The sequence below is a fragment of the Rhinopithecus bieti genome, unplaced genomic scaffold (genome assembly GCF_001698545.2).
Source record: "Rhinopithecus bieti isolate Rb0 unplaced genomic scaffold, ASM169854v2 scaffold_23964, whole genome shotgun sequence".
NCBI lineage: Eukaryota > Metazoa > Chordata > Mammalia > Primates > Cercopithecidae > Rhinopithecus > Rhinopithecus bieti.
Genome location: NW_016810965.1, coordinates 326,572 through 337,798, shown reverse-complemented (window position 1 = coordinate 337,798; position 11,227 = coordinate 326,572). Strand labels below are relative to the sequence as shown.

The following is an 11,227-nucleotide window of genomic DNA, read 5'->3' as shown; positions in this document are numbered from 1 at the left end:
TCCTCAAGGATCTAGAACTAGAAATACCATTTGACCCAGCCATCCCATTATTGGGGATATACCCAAATGATTATAAGTCATGCTGTTATAAAGACACATGCACACGTATGTTATTGTGGCACTATTCACAACAGCAAAGACTTGGAATCAACCCAAATGTCCATCAGTGACAGAGTGGATTAAGAAAATGTGGCACATATGCACCATGGAATACTATGCAGCCATAAAAAAGGATGAGTTCGTGTCCTTTGTAGGGACATGGATGCAGCTGGAAACCATCATTCTCAGCAAACTAACACAGGAACAGAAAACCAGACACCACATGTTCTCACTCATAGGTGGGAATTGAACAATGAGATCACTTGAACACAGGAAGGGGAACATCACACACGAGGGCCTATTGTGGGGTGGGGGGAGCGGGGAGGGATAGCATTAGGAGATATACCTAATGTAAATGACGAGTTAATGGGTGCAGCACGCCAACGTCGCACATGTATACATATGTAACAAACCTGCACTTTGTGCACATTTACCCTAGAACTTAAAGTATAATAAAAATAAAAGAAACATTTTATTAGTATTTGGTTTGAATCCATGATAATTAGTATTTATGAGAAAGCAATTAAAATATATTCATTTAAAAAAAAAAAAAAAGAATTCGCTGTGAAGTGCCTAGGATATATGAACAGTAGCTCAGTCATTCAACAAATGTTTATTGAGCACCTGCCATGTGTCAGATGCTTTAACAGTGGGGACACAGTGGTAAAAAAAAATGATACCTGCCCTCTTGGATCTCACAGTTGCTCAATAAATAGTTGCCATTCCAATAGGTATACGAAAAGGTACTCAACATCACTGATCATCATGGAAATACAATGCAAACTACAATGAGATATCATCTCACAGCTGTTAGGATATCTATTATATATTTTAAAAAAAAAAGAACCAAAACAAAGATAAGTGTTGTCTAGGCTGTTGAGAAACTGAAGTACTGGCACACTGCTGGTAGGAATGTAAGATGGTGCAACTGCTATAGAAAACAGTATGGAGGTTCATTAAAAAAGTTAAAAATAGAAATACTATATGATCTAACAATCCCATTTGGGGGATTTATCCAAAAGATTTGAAATCAGGACCTCAAAGAGATATTTGCACTACCATGTTAATTGCAGCATTATTCACAGAAGCCAAGAGGTGGAAATCACCTAAATGTTCATTGCTGGATGAAAGGATAAAGAAAATGTGGCATACTGTATATGCAGTAGAATATTATTCGGCTTTAAAAATATTCTACCATATGCTACAACTTGGAAGAGCCTGGAAGACATTATGCTAAGTGAAATAAGCCAGTCACAAAAGGACAAACACTGCATAATTTCACTTACATAAGGATCTAAATGTATCTAAAGTCAAACACATAGAAACAGAGTAGAATGGTGGTTGCTAGCATATGGGGCAGGTTAAATGGAAAGTTATTATTCAAGGCGTATGAAGTTTTAGTTATGCAAGATGATTAAGTTCTGGAGATCTGCTGTACAAAATTGTGCCTCTGGTTAACAACACTGTACTGTACGCTTAAAAATTTTTAAGAGGTAGATCTCATGTTACTTGTTCTTTAAAAAAAAAGAAAGAAATATTATAAATCTAGATCATGGTAATCTAGATCATGTTTGCATAACTCTGTAAGCTTACTAAAATGTATTGGATTATACACTTAAAAGGATGAGTTTTATTATATATAAATTACACATCTCAATAAAGCAGTTTTGCAAAAATAGTTGCCATTAATTTAACAGCCCCATTTCTTTCAAGCCTTCATTCGATATCACCACTCCCCTCCCTGCTTCACTTTTTTTCATAGCCACCTTTTAATATACTGTAGTTTATTTATCATATGTAATCAATTCTAAGTTTCACATTTTAACATACATAAAATCAAGATGCATTCTATAATGGCAGCAATTTATTAGCAGCATTCTTTCTTTCTTTAGTGGCACATAGACTAACAGAGCATCTTGTATCACTGCCATCTTAGAGACAATAAACTGTGCTGTTGTGTTATTGTTTCTTGCCTTTTTTCCCCTCTAGAATGTTTGCTTCACACTGGTAGGGATCTTTATTTCATTCACTGCTGTATTCCAAATGTCTAGAATAGTGCCTAGAATGTCATAGGTTATTGATAAACATTTGTTGAATGAATAAATGAGTGAATGAATGGGTGTCATGCCTAGCATCAAGAAACTGATACTAAAACAAAGGAACTGAAAGTAAAAGATGAGTTAATAATAGAGCAACCTACTTTCATCATTTCCTCTTCTGTTCTATCTGCAGGACACTGGGGAAATAGCCTAGTTTTGAAGAATGTCGGCAGGGAGCCGCCAGGGATCATCCTCGCAGGTAAAAAGAGACCTCCAGAGACCTTCAGGAAGCTGGAAAGAAGCTTCCAATGGTGAACTCAGTCCCAGAAGCTTCTGTCCATGCTATCTCACCCTTGAAGTGCTAATTCACTACTTTCACTAGAGATGCTGAAGGTAGCCCTCTCTTGCCTGGAAAGTGACTGGAGTGGTCCCACCAGCAGCCAATCTCTTTTAAACACTCCCTAATTATCCAGGAATCAATCCCCTGCCCCCAAAAGCAGGCTGAGTCAGTTCCTTTTGTCCTGTGAGTGGTGAATGACCTGCTCTCCTGATCTGCCTGGAGGTCCCTGAGGTTAGGTTTTGGGTGCAAGCGGTTCCCTTGAGAGTCTGGAGAGGCTGTGCAGGCATTCATTATCCATGACCCCAGGCAGAACCCACACCAGGCCAAGGTGTGTGTGGATGGGAATGTGTAAATTCCTTGTTAGACAAGTCCTGTGCTCTGTTTCACATTAGCTAATGCTCACCAACCCAGTCACTGACCGTTTATGGTTTTCCTTTAGTTTCAAAGAACAAATCTTATTATTGTCTTCTGGAAGGGACTGAAGAGTCAAAGAGCCAGGAAAACCCATTTGAGAGACGAGTAAAGCCTCCCATAGAAGCAATATCCCTTCCTTGAGCAGCTTTGAGTTGCTGGACTTTGTTCTTCACATTTTTGTTTCTCTTTCCATCATTTCTCATTAGGCACAGTGCCTAGGGTTCATGGTACTCTTAGGGACCCACAAAAATGTGTGAGTTTATTTTAAAATCAAGAAGGAAAAAAACAAACTTTTAGGGTTAAAAAAAATTCCATTATTGCTCACATCTAAAATAATGAAATTTTCAAGGTCTAGGAAAATTTAGACTTTGTCTAAAATAAAAATTAAATACAATGTTGAATAATTTAAAGTTGTATCAAAATCATGTAAAATCGATATCACATTATGGAGGAAAGGGCCCGTAAAACTCATCTTGCAGCCTTGAGGTTACCAGATGAGAAAAGTGATCTTGTCAGACTGAGAAACCTGGTGGACCCAGGACATTCAGATCCCTGGCAAACAGCTGAGAGAATTGTTAGGGGAAAAGACAATTGTTAAGGGAAAATGCTGCGACTAACATTTCTTGAGTGTCACTCTATGGTAGGCTTGGTGCAAGGCATTTTAGGGATATTATCTCACCGAAGCCCTACAGCAACCCTGAGAAATCATATAATCATCGAGCTTTACAGAGCACTTAAAGAACTGCTACCTGACCACCCCCCATCTCTCTGTACATTTCTCTTTCTTAAAGATAAGTAAGTAAATTCACATGCTAATAAATCCTTCTCAAATTACCTTACTCAAATGTTGATTTTGATTTTTTTAATGAAGATTTTTAGTCTTTAATTTTTTAATTTTTTTGAGACAGAGTCTTGCTTTGTCTCCCAGGCTGGAGTGCAGTGGTGCAATCTCAGCTCACTGCAGCCCCACCTCTTGGGTTCAAGTGATTCTCCTGCCTCAGCCTCCCAAGTAGCTGAGACTACAGGTGTGCACCACCATGCCCGGCTAGATTTTCTGTATTTTTAGTAGAGATGGGGTTTCGTCGTGTTAGCTAGGCTGGTCTCGAACTCCTGATCTCAAGTGATCCGCCCACCTCAGCCTCCCAAAGTGCTGGGATTACAGGTATTTTTTATCTTTAAATTAGAACCAGAAAGACAGACATTGACTATCAAAGACTTGATTTGGGTTTCAGACAGGTTTGGACTGCATTCTAGGATGCACCTGGGGGGCATCTTGAGGCACTCAGTTACCTAAGGCAGCCCGCCTTGGAGAATGGGTAGTTTTTACTTATTTTTTGAAACACGTTTCCTATGTCCAAAGGTAATTTAAAGAAAAACAATTTCACAATCAAGTTTTGGTTGTGTTGGCCCTCATGCAAACACCCACGCTGTCCTCAGAATGTGGCCTAAGGGCCATTCAATTAGAAAGCGCAGAAGATGAAGCTTACCCACTGGAAACAAAATGTTGCAAAATCTCTCCTGCAATGGTTTGGATATGGTTCGTTTGTCCCCACCAAAGCTCATGTTGAGATTTTATCCCCACCATGGCAACATCGGGGGGTTGGGGCTAGTGGAAGGTATTTGGGCCGTGGGGGTGGATCCCTTATGAATGGCTTGGTGCCGTTCTCATGTTAGTGAGTGAGTTCTCACTCTCTCAAGACTGGATTAGTTCTCCCAGAATTAGATTAGTCCCTCATGAGTGTGTTGTTACAAAGTCAGGACATCCCTCAGGTTTCCCCCTCTTCCACCTGTCTGCTTCTTCTTACTGTTGTTCGCCAGGTTGTAATGCAGCATGAAATCCCTTGCGGAAAGCCAGAGCCATGCCCTAGCACTTCTCAGCCTGCAGAACCAAGAGCCAGGTAAACTTCTTTTCTTTATAAATTACTCAGTCTCAGACATTCTTTTATAGCAACACAAAACAGACTAAGACATGGCCCTAGAAAAACAAACAGTGCTAACTTCAGAAGCTGTAGCTTCTTGCTGAGACAACTTGCCTTATTTGTTTATTCAGTGCCTTTGAGCACCTATTGTGTTGTGTGTGGGGCACTGTGCTGGAGGCTGGAGGTTAAAACATAAATGGGATCTAGTCCCAGATCTCAAGTCACTCGAGTCTAATAAGGACAACCATCCTGGCCCAAGCCACTATAGCACCTTGCCCTGACTGTGGCAGGAGCCTCCTCGCTGGTCCCCCTGCATTTACCCTTCTCTTCAGGACACAGGATGCTGTTTAAACATGCATGAGCCCACACCCCTTTCTGCTCAGTATCCTCCAACACGCCACACCTCACTCATGCCACAACCTCAAGGCTTCCATTGCTACTCTCTGACCCCATCTTATGCTTCTCTTTGCCTTGCTTGCTCTGCTCCAAGCACAGTGGCCTTTGTGCTTTTTCTAAATCAGGCCAAGCCCACTCCCACATCAATGGTTCTTCATTTACTATATTTTTGGCCAAGAATACTCATCCCCAGATGCTCCTCACCTGCTCAAGATTTAACTCAAATGTCATTCCAGTGAAGACTTCCCCAATGCCCTAGTCAGTATGACAGCTTCCACCCATGTGGGAGCCTCTATGTGCTCCATCTCTGAATTATTTTGTTTCATTGCACTCAGCATATGTTTCATCACTGACTCCCCTTTGCCTCTTTTTTTTTTTTTTTGAGATAGAGTCTCGCTCTCTTGCCCAGGCTGGAGTACAGTGGTGCAATCTCTGCTCACTGCAACCTCCACCTCCCAGATTCAAGCGATTCTCTGCCTCAGCCTCCCAAGTAGCTGGGATTACAAGTGCATGCCACCATGCCCAGCTAATTTTTTTGTATTTTTAGTAGAGACAGAATTTCCCCATGTTGGCCAGGCTGGTCTCAAACTCCTGAGCTCAGGTGATCTGCCCACCTCAGCTGCCGAAAGTGCTGGGACTACAGGCATGAGCCACCGTGCCAGACCATCCCTTTGCTTCTTGAAAGCAAATGTTTTACCTCTTTTGTGTCCAACGATATCCCCAGTACCTAGGATAGTGCCTAGCATATAGTAGTTGCTCAATAAGAATGTACTTATTTTTTGAATAAATAAACAAGTGACTGAATAAGACATTCAGGTAAAACAACCACCATAAAAATATTAACCAGGTATGGTTTTTTGAGAACACAGAGGGTGAATCCTCTTTGCTTTCAGAAATTGGGAAGAAGTGATTTTGTGCTTAATCTTAAAGAATAAGTAGTACTTGGCCAGGCTTTAAAAAGAGAGAAAAGCACTCAAGTAGAGGGAACAGTGTAAGCAAAAGAATGTTTTCATTTGGGAACATCAAGTAGCCTGGGTTCAATGGATGCAAATTGTCTGGGTACATAGGACATATGTGGAAAAAGAGTGGCATGAAACCAGGTTGGAAATACAGACAGATGCCAGATGACATCATAATACGGAGTTTTGGCTCTCTTCTTCAGGTGATGGAGAGCTACTGAAGCCTCTTAAGCAGAAGAGAGATCCAATTAGACTTATGTTTTAAGACCTCACTGGAGGTGGTATAGAGAAAAAAATTGTAGGAAAGGTGGGAATTGGAGGAAAAGAGAGGATGGATTTAAGAGATATTGGGAGAGTAAGCCAAAGGACTTGCTGACCCATGGTTGTGGAAGAAGAAAATGTCTTGAGCAGAAAAAAACTAGAATGACTCCCCATGTTTCTTCTCTGGTAATTGAGGTAAACATGTAAATTCACCCAATAAATATGTATTGAGAACTTATTATGTAGTAGATACTAATCTAGGCACTGGGAATACAGCTTTGAACAAAATTTTAAAAGCCCTAATTTTAGGACCTTACATTCCACTGGAGGACTGTCAGTAAATATATGAAGAGATAATGTAATTTCAGCCTGCGAGAAGCTTTCTGAAGAAGAGTAAAGCATGATAAAAGGATGGGGCACAATGTTTATTTTATGCAGGAGTCAGACTTTTCTGAGGAGGTGATGTTAGAGCAGAGACTAAGGGAGAGTGCATGAGAAGTCCTGGGGAGAAGATATCCAGGCAAAGGGGATAGTGAGCATATAGATCCTCTACTAAAACAAGACAGTCTTGTTCAACAAACAATGAAAAGGAAAAAAGCAGGCAGGGGCTGGATTCTTATAGCCTTGACCACCATAATAGTAAGTATGGATTTTATTTATTTATTTATTTATTTATTTATTTATTTATTTATTGAGATAGAGTTTGACTCTGTTGCCCAGGCTGGAGTGCAGTGGTACTATCTCGGTTTACTGCAACCTCCACCTCCCAGGTTCAAGCAATTCTTCTGCCTCAGCTTCCCAAGTACCTGGGATTACAGGTGCCCATCACCACACCCAGCTAATTTTTGCATGTTTAGTAGAGATGGGATTTTACCATGTTGGCCAGGCTGGTCTCTAACTCCTGACCTCAAGTGATTTGCCTGCCTTGGCCTCCCGAAGTGTTGGGATTATAGGTGTGAGCCATTACACCCAGCCATGAGTGTGGATTTTAATCTAAGTGTGATGGGAAGCCATTGGATGGGTTTAAGCAGGAGAGAGACATAATTTGACTTACGTTTTTGTGGTCATTTAAAATCACTCTGGTTCTGGGGAACAGAACAAATTTGAGAGACACAGAGGAAAAAAAAAGACGGTGGCTGAGACTTGGGTTGTCACAGTGAAAGCTGAGAAGAGGGTTGTCTTTTCATCTTTTAAGGATAGAAAAATTAGGACTTGCTGATGGATTGGATGTGGGGAAAAACAGGAATCGAGAATTACTCTTGGGTTCTTCACCTGACAACAGATGGGTGTTGGTTCCCTTTACCGAGCTTGAGAAGTGTTTGGGAGGAATAAGATTTAAGAAAGTGAAGGAGGAAATCAAAGGTTTTATTTTGGACATATTGCATGTGGAAAACCTTCTGAACACCTAAGAGGAGAGGTGGCTGGATACCCACATCTGAAGTTCATGGGTAAGGTTTGGGTTGAAATATAAATTTGAACACACTTGACATCACAAGCATGGATAAGATTACCCAGGGAGCTGTATATGGATAGGAAAGTGCACGTAGACCTGGATGGATCCTTGGCCACTCAAGATACAGTAGTTGAAGGGAGGAGGAGGAGCAGCCAGTGAAGGAGACTGAGAAGGAGCTGCTGGTGGGAGAAATTAAAGAGCATGGTGTCTCAAATGCCAAGAAATTGTTTCAAGTAGGAAGAAGTGTTCTTATGTGCAAAATGCTGCTGAGAGATCCAGTAAAATGTTGCCAGAAAATTGACCACTGGACATGGTAAAATGGAGATCACTGGCAACCTTGACAATAGCCAGGTTGGCAAAGTGGTAATGACAAAAAGAAGAAAGAATGGGAGGTAGGCAAGTGAAGATAAGGACTACAGACGACTTTCAAAAATCTTGGCATTGGAACTGTACAGAGAATGCAAATGAGACCTGGGTAGCAGCTGGGGGGAGTCAAAAGGATTTTACTTCATTTTTTTTTCTTTTGGAGCATGTTTATGTGCAGATGTTAAATATTCAGTGGAAAGGGGGAAATTAATGATGCGGGACAAAGAGGAATGAATTGTAGGCATCAAAGCTTTGAGTGGGCAGAAGATACAGTGCACAAGTAGAGAGAGGTTAGTCTTAGGAATAGGTACGACCTCACTCACTGGAAGAGGAGGAAAAGGAGAACATAGGGACTCAGGTGCTTGAAGTGTGGTGGATTTGGTCCTACCAAGAGAAGTTCTTTCCAGTTGTCCTTATTTTCTCAGCAAAATATTCCGCTGATAGTAAGGAAGTGGAAGGGCGCTGAAGTTTTGAGAAGTGGGGAGGAGATATGGAGAAGTAGCCACGAGATCAGGAGAGGAAGTGGGATAGAAGATGTGTTTGAATTGAGGAGCAATGGTGGCTGTCCACCTGAGATGTATGGTCTTTAATTTAAAGTGAGATCAGTCAGTCGTGTGTCTAATGTCAACCAGTTTAGCGACATGGGAGGCAAGTGTGAAGTAGGCAGTGAGAATCAAATGAAGACACTTTGGTGGAGGAAGATACTAGAGATGAAGAGTTCAGCTGGATGTGTGTTGGGTTTGAACTACCTGAGGAGATCCAGGTGAAGTTGTCTTGTAGACAGTTGGACATGAGGAATTTATGCTATAAATAAAGGTCTGGGAATCACTTTTAAAATCAAATTTTTAAAAATTTACAGAATGTTTCCTGTGCACCAGACACTGTTCTAAGCCAAACATTGTTCTGAGCACTGGGCACAACAGAGAACGTAAGACAGAATCTCTGTCCTCATATAAAGCTTGTGTGCTGGTGAGGAGGGGCATCATGAATAGTTCAGTCATTTCCAAAGAGAGAGATCTGCAGCCCAGAGGATGTGCAAGATGATCCCTTGAAATATGAGGAGGAACTATTTGAACTCACACTTACATTTTTCTTATCATCTTTAATATCTATTTTTATATATGTCTCATTCATTTTCTAAAATGCTAACACAGTAATACATATATTATTATAAAAATAAATATGGATATGTTCAGAGACACATGCTCAAAAAGTATTTACTGATAGAGATGCTTGATTAGAAACATTTGAAAACCACTAACCATGTGTGAGATAGTAGAAGATGAAGAAGATGATGAAGATAAGTCTCCCAAAATTGACATCAATAAAGATGTATATAAGAAATTAGATTAGCTCTCTGTAGAGCACAGTCTGTGAATTATTCCATCCTGGGTTAATGTTTTTAAGTGTTGAACCTTCCAGAAATGAGACCAAGTAAAAACATCAGGGAGAACCTTATAATGATTGTGCTGTCAAAAAATAGAACAGGCTGCCATATGACAAAGTAGACACATTCAGCAGAGGCAAGATGCCTGTTGGTGAGACAGGCTGTGGAGGAAGTCCTCACCAGGGCCCCACTAATTTCAGAGAGAAGATTGGACCACAAGACCCTCAAGTGCCTTGTAACTCTAAGCATCTATGAGTGTATGAAGAATAAGCTGGAAATTTGGAATTATAATAATCTCTTTATGTAAGGAGTTGGATTGAGGAAGGGTGAATCATAGCCTTGCATCTACAAACAGAGGGGTGATGGTCGGCCCGGATTATAGCCAAGGGAGAGCTGGAGAATGTGTCAGCATTTCCAGCTTGCTTCGTGGGAGAGGGTGTCTGAGTAGCAGATGTGAACATTTTGGTTTCTGTGGTTGGTATTTTCCTGTAGTGGAGAAGAGTGACTCATGAGGTCCACACAGCCAGATGAAAATCACCCTGGAGAGGCAGCTCAGAATAGTGGAAAGTTACTCCATGGACTGTTGTCTTCAGTGCTTGCAGGTGAAGAAACTGAAGCTCAGAGAGACTAAGCAAGTAGGCTGGAACCATCCAGCTGAGAAGTGGTGGAGATGGGATTCAAAGCCAGGATTATCTAGCTTCAAACTCCATGTTTACTCTGCTACATGGTAAATTTAAGAAATGCTTTAGGAAAAACTCAAAGGGGTGTAGATGATCAAAGAAGTAAGAATATATTTCTTTTCTTTTCTTTCTTTTTTTTTACTTTAAGTTCTGGGATTACATGTGCAGAATGTGCACGTTTGCTACATAGGTATACATGTGCCATGGTGGTTTGCTGCATCTGTCAACCCATCATCTAGGTTTTAAGCCCCGCATGCATCAGGTACTTGTCCTAACGCTCTCCCTCCCTTTGTCCCCCAAGCCCTGACAGGCCCTGGTGTGTGATGTTCCCCTCCCTGTGTCCATGTGTTCTCACTGTTCAACTCCCACTTATGAGTGAGAACATGCGGTGTTTGGTTTTCTGTTCCTGTGTTAGTTTGCTGAGAATGATGGCTTCTAGCTTCATCCATGTTCCTGCAAAGGACATGAACTCATTGTAAGAATGTATTTCTAAGGATACAGATTGGCTACTGTAACAAAGACAGCCAAGAATTACCAAAACCAAACATAGATTTAAACAAGATAGAAATATTTTTTCCTCATACATAATGGTCTGAGGACAGGGAGTCCAGGGCTGATATGACAGGTCCATTTTGTTGGGGCCCAGGTTCCATCTAACTCTTGGCTCTGCCATCTCTTATGTTGTTACCTTTATCTGCATGACTAAAGACAGTATAGCTCCGCGACACACCAACTTGGTCTGTATTTCATCTAGTGGAAAGAGGGAGAAAGAGAGGGAAGATGTACTTCCTTCTCTTAGATGTGACGCAGTTGTTGTACACCTTGCTTCTGGTCACAGCTCCTTGGACACTGAGTTATGATGGAAGCTGGGAAACGCCTTCATTCCAAGGAGCTATATGCCTTGCAAAATTCAA

General features: G+C 41.1%; 1 long non-coding RNA gene across 1 annotated transcript in view; it reads right to left on the bottom strand.

The window, feature by feature from the left end:
* The window catches only part of LOC108542980 (uncharacterized), a 40,249-nt gene extending 37,682 nt beyond the window's left edge, over positions 1–2,567 (bottom strand). The window contains exon 1 of the long non-coding RNA XR_001889414.1: positions 2,300–2,567. This is a non-coding gene — a long non-coding RNA (uncharacterized LOC108542980). The remainder of the gene's footprint in view (positions 1–2,299) is intronic.
* Between the last annotated feature and the right edge of the window lie 8,660 nt (positions 2,568–11,227).